At 37.9% G+C, this 11,526-nt stretch overlaps 1 protein-coding gene across 1 annotated transcript in view; it reads right to left on the minus strand.

Annotated features, from left to right (window-relative positions):
* The window catches only part of LOC103460599 (mitochondrial import inner membrane translocase subunit TIM16-like), a 102,425-nt gene that overhangs the window by 51,393 nt on the left and 39,506 nt on the right, over positions 1-11,526 (minus strand). The window lies entirely within an intron of this gene.

Raw genomic sequence — 11,526 nt, forward strand, 5'->3', positions numbered from 1 at the left:
TGAGCAAAGCAAACAGTTCACATGTACTGTGTTTCATTTGAGTAAAAATAGCATGCTCGATGGCGTGATAGGAGCTGTTACCTTTTGACAGGGGAGACACCAGCTTTGCATGCTTGCAGCTAGCCACACTATGCAAACGTCATTTGGTGTCCATACTGTTTGAAAAGAAAATGAGATTTGCAGAGATCCACTGGAAGATCATCAAAAAGACCCATAGAGCCAAGATCCGTATCTGTGAATCTTACGCAAAGAATGATAGTAAATACTGTTTGTTTAAGCAACTGTGATAATCCAGCTACATGTTCTGTCTTGTGAAAACAAAAACCAACAGATATAGAGTTGCTATCATTTACTTCCTTGATTTGCCCGCATGTGTTGGCGTACCCCGAGCCGCAGTGATTATTTGTCTTCAAACGCACCAAAGACACATCCGTGATTGCCTTTTTACTTACACGTAGTATTTCCCTTACTGATCCTACACAAACCCAAAAGCCTTTAAAACAAGAGTAGCAAACTGGAATATTTGTCTGTAAAATAGATAACATTGAGAATAGCCAAAAGTATTTTCAATGTGTTATTTTTTTCCTTGCTATTTAGGGAAATTTTTTATTGCATATTGCTTTTTTTATTGTGTGAACTTATTTGTATAAATGGAAAGAAGTGATATTTACATTAAATGAATACCTAAAAGTAAGTTTTTGGTGTTTTTTTTCCCCCTTGTATTTAGAGTTTAGCAATTGAAAGGATGGTTCATATTAGGAGGGAGGGAAGGTGGGAATGTAGAGAATGTGTTTGTCATTAACTTCTCTGTTACGCCATCACTTAGAGCGAGAGGAAGTCATAACAGTAGGGGGTGTGCAGTGAAAGAAGGGAAGAAAACTCCAAATGCAGGTATAAAATAGCAATATATCATTTATCAACACATGTTTTGGCTGAGAAAATGTGAATTTTAAAGTAAACCCATGCAAACAGTTTCAAGTGCCAAAATCCATAAATCGATGTCTAAAGCTAGTTACTTAAACAAATAAATCAGCTTCTAAACAYGAAATTCCAACAACCTTGTGAAAAAAGTTTAGTTAGCCTATTCTTGAATCGGCCTACTCCGAGCACTCTGGAGATGTCTTAACGTGCCTCGACAATCACTCAAAGTCACTCTGAAAGCAAACAACCCATCACTCAGTGTGCTCGCCATTTCTTAGCTGGCACAATACTTCCTACTTCTACCAGAATTTTCCACTGAGGTAATTGAAAAAGGACAAGAAATCATTTGAGCAATTGTGGAAACAGAAGCTATTTTGGCCTATTTCAGAAAATACAATACAAAACAGGAGCTACAAAGTCCTTTTACTTTACCAGCTTACATTACAACTATGACACAAAAAAGCAAAGCTCGTGTCCAAAGACAAGTCAGCAGGAAAGACATTGCAAAAAAAAAAAAAAACTTATACCACTGGTGACTTTTTCCACCTTTTGTCTCATTAAAACCACAAATGTATTTCAATGAGATTTTATATCATAATAAATAGTCCGTCATTATAGAGTTTTCTTCAGGTCAGCCTTCCACTAGTAAATGCTTTATAGCAAATTCACTGGAACTACATCAGGGACTCTATCAACTGCATGGCTTGTGGAAAATCTCTTAATGCAATTGGTTTCACTATTAGTTATTTAAGGACGAACACAATTAGGAATAGTTTTTTCTTCCCCACTTCAAAATCAGGCACTACTGTATGTAAAAATTAAAGTATAAACATAAAAAATATCCAACAAAATACATTATTCATAATGTGAGAAAATGTGAAAAAGTCCAAGGGATATGCAAACTTTTGCAAGGGGCTAAACTTAACTAAATTTACACTGARACAACAACTACATMATTTCCTGTCACCCCCTCTTGTGCTAAAAACAACCAAATTTTGCAACTATAGGTTTCTTTCATTAAATCATTAAATGCCAACACCTTAAAGCACAAATATTGTACTTTTTTTTTACCTCTTTCTCTCCAGCAGTGAGTGGTTTTCCTAAGCAAATACAACCCACACTGCTTTATGACGAGAACTATAAACAGAAAGTCTTGGACTTATGCCTAAGCTGGAGGCAAAATTGAAGTAAAAGAATATAATTAAAAACATTCAGATTCAGGTAGTAAGTGAATGTAACCATTGTGATTGCTGTAAACCAACTGAGAGCATTGTTTGCAGACTCCAGCACTGAACAGGATGCCCACCCAGGTGTTTTATAGGTAAAGGGAGTTGGTAGGGGATGGACGTTGGACCTACACACACACACAAACAGAGGAAAACATGAATATAGATTTTCCCATAGCTTGGAGCTGTTGTGTGATATTCCACGCCAACAACACAAACCCATAAAACAGCACCACTCCCCTCATGCTGGCAAAACTTGTTCAGTTTTATCAGAGAAAAGACGTATTTTGGTGAATTACGAGATACAACAAACCCACTCAATGATATCACTAAATTAAACTTTCCCTGCCTACCAAGATGCTTGTAAAATTTACCCTTCGGCCAATCTATTATGACCCCTCTCATATACTGATTCTAATTGGTCATCATTAGCCATGAGGGAAGAATAAAASCTTCTGGGTGTGACCTGGGAYACTTCAAACTGGACTTTTAGCAATGGATGTCTTTGTCCTCCGGGATGTAAGGAGGGACACTGTGGACTAGGTTTGCTTCCGTAGAAGCAATGAGAGACTATTAAGTTACATCGTCAATTAACTGTGCTTAGRCCTTTTTGGTGCAGGTTTCCTTAGCTTGTCTCAGGCCTGATTACTTCCTAACTTATAGAATCAAGAAATTATGTACATATGACCTTTTCARCAGTAGAAGCAGGCTAAAAGATCTAGAAAAGCAACACAAGTCAGAATCTAAAGACATTCAAGGACAGAATTCAAAGTGGTTGAGATCAATCAGTGCAGAAAGACTGACTTTAACTTATTGCAAATGATTGACGGCAACAAACTGCTAATAAACTAATTAAATTTTCTCCTTAATAAATTAAATACATTTGAAAAATGTTTTTTTGTATATACACTCATAATATTTATCTGATATAAAAATTTGTTTAATGATCTAAAACATTCAAATGCGAGCTAAATCTCAACACAGGGAAMAAAATACTTTTTCAAGACCCTTAAGCCAACTGTGTCTAACAGTTCAGACAAAGTAAGAAAAAAAAAACAAATATGGAGATTGTGCCTGTTAACGCAATTGAAACAAATCAAGAATGCTTTTGTCCAACACAAAGGGTTGGTTTGTACTCTTTAGTCTGTTTCTGTTCCTTCTTCCGTTATATTATTCTTTGTTGTTTTAGATAATTTATGCCTCTGGGACTTATCTTTCAACTTAGCATCAAATCTCACATTAAATTCATACCACACCGCTAAGAAGTCACCATAACTGGTTCWAGGGACRAGTTTCCTGCTGACTGAAAGTCATCGTGAAATTAATTACACATTTCTTTTACAATATTCTTTCTTGACCTCCTTACTATTCTCATCTAAAGAAGAAGCAACTGTGGGTCATAAATCTATGCACAGTGGCCCAGGTAATAAGCAGCTTTTGTATTTTCTCTAAACCCCTCAGTCCATCATCCCTCCCTCTCACCGGCCCATTTTTCAGCACAGCTGACCTTTCCGTAACCTCAAACCACCTCTTCAGCTATAGAACCGATTTATACTCCATACTTTACAAAGAAATTACAGAAAAAAACAACAAAGTGAAGCATCCAGCTAATTATGAAGTATGAAAGAATACAATCTAAACCACATCTTCAATATAAAAAAAATATATAACTATTCAGGGAAGTAAAAATTAAAACTGTGTTTTCAAATATTTCAATACATTAAGCATTTATTTTACTAAATGAAGAGGAAGATTTATACTTTTATGACTCTGTATTTATGTTCTGTGATGATCTGTTCTAAAAAGGAAAGGCAAAGAAGAGTAAATGGAGGTGGGGAAAAGCTGAGCAAAGAAAAAAAAATATATAGCACCACTTTGTTTTTGGAATCAGATTCTCTGGCTCCAGTTTTTGGCCCTCGGCTCGTTTCCCCCCAGCTCTCGGCACATTCCACCTTCCCTCCATCTAAATCTTTCTGAGGAACTAATAATAATGGATGAAGGGTGGTGTGCCACCGGTTCCTCTCAAGCTATATAGCTGCCAGTGTGTGCCAGCAGATGGCCTGAATGCTGCTGCAGCAAAGGAAAACGGCACAGAGAGGGGAAAGATGAGAAGTCAGAAAGAAAGAAAAACAGGAAAAGAAAGCAGAGAAAGAATTTGACTTTGGTTAGTTTCTGGCAGCATTCATTGACAGGCACACATGCAATTCATTTCACATGCTCAAGATTATTAAATATAAAAACAAATGCATCACAGAGATTTTTTTCTACCAGAATGTACTTTTAATGGTCTTTTTCTGTCATTTCTGATTCAAGTACAACGCAGACTGACGTTTAAGTTTAAAATGCTGCAGGACATTATGAATTAGTTGTGTGTTAATGCATCGAAAAGATTAATGGAGCCCTAAACTTGTACCAGTAAGCTTTATGGGGCTAACAAAGCGGCGTATTTGATTTGTTGGCGAGTTTATGTGGCATCTGATTCAGTTTCACCTCTTTAAGCAACTATCCATGTAGAGCAGCGTTATTTTTGTTTGCATGGACTTTTACCTCACCACTATCATTGCGGACACAGTGGCTTATATTAAACAATAACCAGCTTTCATTGAATGTACTCAATTTTAATTATCTTGATTAAATAATTGCTATATCGTTGCATGACAAATTTACAGAAATGTGAGCACACATTAAGAATAATTGGTGACTGCAAACTAAAGATAAGTTTATTCTCTGCAGTGACATATATTCATACAAAACTGCAGTTTTGCACTTCTGGCATCTCATTAAAAACAGTTTGACCCACAGAAACTGTATAATGGAAGATTTTAGCACTTTTGAAACCATGACTTTTATTTTTTTTATTACGCTGATATATCTTGACACCTGTAGCTAGCCTATGCCTAATATCATTAAAATGTGATCAGTTTAATAAGGGTAAACCTATTTTTCCTGCAGCTACTCTCAGTAGAACGCATTCATTTAATAAATCAGGACTCCTAAAAAGGTGGGGTCAGCTGCTACGCAAACTCTGGTATGAAATAAATTAAAACCAAGTACAGAAAGACTTTATAGCGCCAGTTTATTTATAGTACATGAAGCATTTACTTTACTTTTGCTTCAGCAAAATGAAGGCGGTTTGCTTATCTGTTGCAATATTTTGATTCTACAACTGAACCAGAAAACCACATCACAAAAACCATCAAACCCCAGTAGGAACTTCAAGTTAAAAGTTCCATATTCTAAATCATGATGGTTTGGAAAAGTTTGTTTTGCTATAAATAAGGAAGCCAAGTTGGAAAGTAACCATCTACAAAATCATGTACAATAAAAAAGCAGCGGATGGAAAGAATTATCTGAGAATTAAAGAGGTGGAGTGATGATGAAATGGGAGGACCGATCCGGGGGGAAGGGTGCTGCTGCAGGCTGAGTTGAAGCAGGGCCACGTGCGCTGATAACTTTATCTCTCATTGAAAACATCCTAACGACAGGCTCTGAGGGGGCAGCTGTCGAGGTGTCAAGTAGGTGTGTGTGTGTGTGTGTGTGTGTGTGTGTTAGTGCAGAAATAAATAATAAAAAATAAATAAAAACACAACTAAATAGAAACACCTGCCATGTCTTGGAAAGCAGCAAATGTGTGTCATTTCGAAGGAATGGAGGGATGGTGAGTGGGTGGATTTTATTTATTCAGGAAAGCATAAGCAAATGAGTAATATGGTATTAATGAAAAGGGTTGGGGCCTGCCGGAGAGAGGTTATAACGGGTGAGAGGAGTGGAGATAGTGCACGGAGCTCTAGTCTGCACCAAGCATGCGTAAAGATCCTAATAAGCTCCATAAGGCTGRCAGAAGCAGCAGTTAACCGAGGCTAAAACCTAAAACACATTCATTTTGTTATCAGGACTGACGCAATAAATCGACACCAACAAATGGGATGCAATCAGATTATACGTCTGAGCATGCATTTTATGACAGTAGATATGATTATGGAAGATGAAGCAGATGTTGGATTGATTTGTATTGTCAGAAACAGCAGAGGTAAGTGTAGGGTGAGCTTTGATTTTTTGGGGGTAATTATCAATCTCCTGTTAAATAATARCCTTTTTTCCCTACAACAATTGCAGCTTGTGACTCTTTCATTTACTTACGTAATTTTAGGTAGAGGAATTTGGGATTTTTTTTTTTTTTTACCATTTTCAGAGATTTTTTTAAACATCTCAAGCAAGCTGATAACTAGCTGTAGCACTATTGCAAAAATAGTGCAGTGATTTTTCTTTGTTTTTAAATTGTTGTAAAATAACCGTAAAACTTAGTTTTATATTTTTTCGCAGCTCTGAAAGAAAAATCCGAATCAGATAAAAGTGGTATCGTCAAAGCAATGAAAAAGAAACAGAAACAAAACAAAAAATTGTAATCAGTACTTCCATGCTTTTCATTATTAGMTCACAAGCATCATCTTAGTAGGGTGCCATTCTTTGCAATCTTTGTGTGTTGCTGCATTGCAACATTTTACAATACTGCAAACATAAACACTAAAACAACWGATTTATCACATTTACTTTTATGACAACTAAACCATAAAACTATTGTAAATGGGCCCATTTTAAAAGCCTTTGGTTATTCATATAGTGCTTTGTTGTTCGCYGGGATCCCTAAACCTCACAATTTGTAGCCAGTCATTCAAGTCCAAGATAAATAAAAAAAAACAAAGAACAAAATAAAAAAATAAAAAATAAAAAAATCCAAGTGAAAATAATTGGGGTGCTGGCTTTGTTTCCGAGTTGTCTAAAATTTGTTTGCTTGTTTACAGGTCTGCAGCATTTTCATAGCATATTTTATTACATATAACTGTGTAAGCACTTTAACAGGCTAGAAAAGCTGAGAAAAAAGCCTCAAGGCAGAGAAAGCCTGAAAAGGAAACCCATATTTACTGAAATCAGCATTCAGTCAGAAGGCATAATAGGAGAGATCTCAGTTGCAATGACAATGCAGCAACTGAGCTGCATAATCACTGCTTGTAAGTACAACACGGGCGAGGAGGATYGTCTTGCAAAGGAGACTCATCAGAAAAAAAGCCTGAAAACAAAACTGAACTTCTGTAAAAGGAAAGGATGCACAACTCACAGCATCCCCTGAATGAACACACTGAAATCACAACAATAGGGGATCTGATCTGATAAAGTCGCTCCCAATTAAATTAGCCACTGCGTGGGGTCTGTTCTGCAGAAACATCCCAGATAATTAAAACAATACCACTCAGCTCTGCTGCATCCCACCAGATCAGCAAAGTCTCTGCTAACGCAGCAGAAACACACTTGCACTATCCACAAATATGTGCACACCAAGTAAAGCTGAAGGAGTGATCTATGGTTGTTTGTGATATGTTGCCAAGTAGTAATGCAGGATTAAGTTAAGGTCAGGTGAACAGTTTAGGGTGCTATTAAACGCCTTTAATAACAACAACTGCTCAAAGTACAACCAAACACCAAAAAAAAAAAAGAAAAACAAAAGGCCTAAAACAAAAAAGCTACAGTTGCGATCAAAGGTTTGAAGATTCGATCTAAACACGTAATAAAAACCACATGARGCTTTTGCTCCATGTATGAATCTGTTCCTGATCAAAGCTTGGGAGTTATCTGATGGAAACAAAACCAAAATTACAAYCCAAATTCCCCTGATCAACAGCTGAATTAGGACGACACACACTACCCCCATGGCATCGCTAATCTTTCCTTTCAGCRGGAGGGGAAACCAATAACAGTGGGCGAGTTTAATTGGGTGTTTCTTCTTATTGTTTTTCCATTTGACTTTTTCCTAATAACATAGAAACGTTTAACAGCTACAATGGCACATAAACCTCCCCCCCMAAAAAAACTGCAGTGCAAAGTTCAGACGCAGAGGCGTAATGCCTATATCATGGGAGTAGCACTCTGGAAACTCTCTCCAAAGCCTTTTGGTTCAACAATTCAGGACCGTCTACACATCCCTCAATACTCCAGCAGACATTCATCAAACACTGCTGTGTACACATCCTGCATAACTTTCAAACTAGACTTGCATCATGACCATGCAATGTATACACATCTGCGGATCCCACTGTGTTTGTGGCTGGAGCTCCTGTGTAATCTCAAAATGAGCTTGAGCTTTTGCTTTAACGTGGGTGGGCATATTTTTATCAAAGGGAAGAAAAAAAAAAGCCTTTTACAAACAGGTAGCAGCACCAAAAACACATGATCAATTCCCGGGACTGTAAATCTGGCTCCTGTGAAGTGAAATTAGTTTAACATATTTCTTTCCGACTGTCTCTGTAGGGAGTGAAGGGTGGTGACAGGCACAGATTATGTGCTTGTAATCCTTTTCATCACAGTACGCACTCAGAGTGTCTGTGAGATAAACACTGTGATCTCCATCCTCTYCATATGCAGAGGTTGGAGATCTCTGCGTATGGTTCCTTGAAAAACCATCGTAGTCATGGAACCTTACCAGACTTTGTTACAGCGCCTAAAAAACGTTTTCACCTCGTCACCCTTTTTTTTTATTTATTTACTGCTTTTACAAATCAATAACGAGCAGCAAAATGTTATGGGGTATGAATACTTTTGCAAGTAGTAGATTTTTCAGCTCAATATGATAATTAAGCAAGCTGCCTTTTTACTGTGTTGATTATCGTTTCTCCAATTCAGATATTTGTTACGATGAAGATGAGAAAAACAGCCCGATTCAAATTTATTCTCTTGAGAGAGCAAATGGCGCAAGCGCGGAGTCTGACTGAGGCGATTCGGTTTCCTTTCAACATCAAGCCCAAGCAGAAACATTCATTGGCAGAACATAATGACCACCTCCCACCTTAATGCTGCCAGAGGGCCGAGGCCAGCTGAACTCTGACCCCTGCCTCAGGCGTCCACTTCTGGCCAACAAACATCTGTTTGTTTTCTTGCTTGCTCGGACCCCCATGGGGGAGAGGCTGTGTTTGAGAGAGAGATTATTGCTACACTCAAACACTAAACGCTGATCTTTAAATCCCGTCTGCAGGGAGGRCCTGGACACTCGCAGGTGTTTGAGTCCTGATTAGTGGCGACGCGGTGAATGAGTAGCAGAGCCGGATGAGGATGATTGCTTTAAAAGTTGTTGTGTAGTAATTAGAGCACTGGCTTATGTCTCCTGACCAGTCAGAACTGATGGCGTTCAAACAGATTCTCAGATCTGTTCCGAAACAAGCCTAAGAATCTGAATGCTAAACTTGTTATATATTGRTGGAGATTATTTGAGCTCAGATATTTTTCCATCCCTTGTCGACTACCATGTTCAATCTGATGACTCACACTGAAGTGGTTTCTAAAGCAAGCCGATGCCTGAAGTGTAAGGATCTAAGGGTGTAGTCAATTCTATGTATTTTTATAACTGAATAGGATTTTTCCTTTTCTTTTTTGGGATGACAGTCATCTTGAATTGGTTTATAAAAATCAACCTTTTAATTCATGGCAATTTATGTTTAAGCATTCATGAAAATGATCAAATTAATAAATGAATAAATCAAATTATGTTTAAAAGCTGTCTTATGTGGTATTAGTCGAAGGCAGAGAACCAAATGATTGCAAAGCAACAAAAAAAATTAAGGCAAGTCAGTTTTATTATGTGCATCCATCAAAAACAACCAAAGCCAAAGTGTTTTAATAAACATATGTTACTAAAGTGTAAAGAAAAAGAATGAATGAAAACAAGTAGATTCTGGTAGAGTAAATRGTCACTTTCTGTCTACGCTGTKAAACATTATAAACATTTAGATCTGTATTATTATGATGAGTACATGTTGATTGCAGGCGCTAAAAACTGGAATGCATCGATMTGGACCATCAATATGGTTTAAGTATTTACAAAGCTCTTACACATTTTTCTTTTAATCAAAACTTCCAGCTCTTTCAGGCTCATGTTTTCAGATTCATCGATAAATCTACAACCACATTTATGGAAGATGTTTCTACAGAGGTGAGGCTTTAAAAGAGAAACCTGGACAAACACACTGGAAGGATGGAAACATTGTTTAACAATGATAATCAGAGTCTAGAAATTTCAATAAATGTTTTAGACTCYGCTTTATTTTTTGCTATAGTTTGTAAATCTAGGAATGTTGGCATCAAATTCCAAACATTTCCAGTCAATGAAAGAACTCTATAGCCATCCATTCCTCCATCCATCCATGCATCCATCCATCCATGCATCCATCCATCCATCTTCTCTAAGCCTAAATGGACCCAGTGTGTGTGCAAGGGTACATCCTGGTGTGTGCCAGGCTGGGTGGCTCCGCGCTCGCTGCAGCACAGTAAGCATCACCACAAAAAGACAAACATAAACAAGGTCACCCGCGAGGCAGGCGGAAGCCGCGTGCCTGTGTGGGTGCCTGCCAGCCTGGGTTGTGGCCTAGGGGGCGTGGGTGCTGCAGCTGAGCGCCCACAGACACCTCAAGTCAATGAGTGCACCTCTGTGGAAAGTCTGCATCAGCCCACAGACATCCCACTGGGGCTACAGGGAAGGTAGCGATCCACCAGGATCCCACCCCCTTCCACCCTCCACTTCTCAGGCAACCGCAGGATAAATGTATCCTCCATGAGAAGAGGAAAATGGCTCCACTGTGGGGAAGGAAGGCAGAATAAGAAGTCTGATATGAAGACATTAAAGTATCAGTGGATAAATTAGGGCTGAATTTGGAAACAAACATCTGCAAAATAAAATCAAGGATGACGCCTGAAGAGTAAAAACAAGATATCTGGGGGTCTGAAAAATGGCTGAAGTCCCAGAAATTTAAGGGAGGGGAGGTGGTCTCTCTCCCCGTCTTACTAAACCACTATGTATTTTCCTTCATAAGGGTTATAATTTACACAAACCCACTAAAGGTCAGGAAGAAGGCGTATTGTGCCAACTCCATCCCAGAATCTAAGATGTTTTTCTTCTTAATTTTCCTTTCAATCCCTTTTCTCWCTGCTGTCACTCTTCTTTCCTGGTCTCCTCTTAAACTTTAGTTTTCCAAGGACCTTCTGAGATAATTATGGCAATTTCAGCTTGAGATGATCATAATTATTTCTGGTAGATTATTAAGAACACTGSATTTTCCAAGCAATATGGATTGTAAGCTGCTTTTAACATCTGTGGTGTTAAAAGTAATGCCTGAGATAAAGAGGTTGTTTAGTTTAAAAGTGTGGATATGCAGTGTATTGAAACATGGTCAGCATTTCACTTGCATTTAAAAAGRCAGGCAGAGTGACCCCAGTTTGGAATACCAATAAATGTAAATGAAGGAGTAAAACAAAGTTATTTAAGTTATTTATTCCCTTCAGTATGCAAGCTGGTGTAGAGGCAAAGGGAATGAGTTTATAAAAATCCCAGATGTGT

This window comes from Poecilia reticulata, unplaced genomic scaffold (genome assembly GCF_000633615.1).
Source record: "Poecilia reticulata strain Guanapo unplaced genomic scaffold, Guppy_female_1.0+MT scaffold_262, whole genome shotgun sequence".
NCBI classification, from domain to species: domain Eukaryota; kingdom Metazoa; phylum Chordata; class Actinopteri; order Cyprinodontiformes; family Poeciliidae; genus Poecilia; species Poecilia reticulata.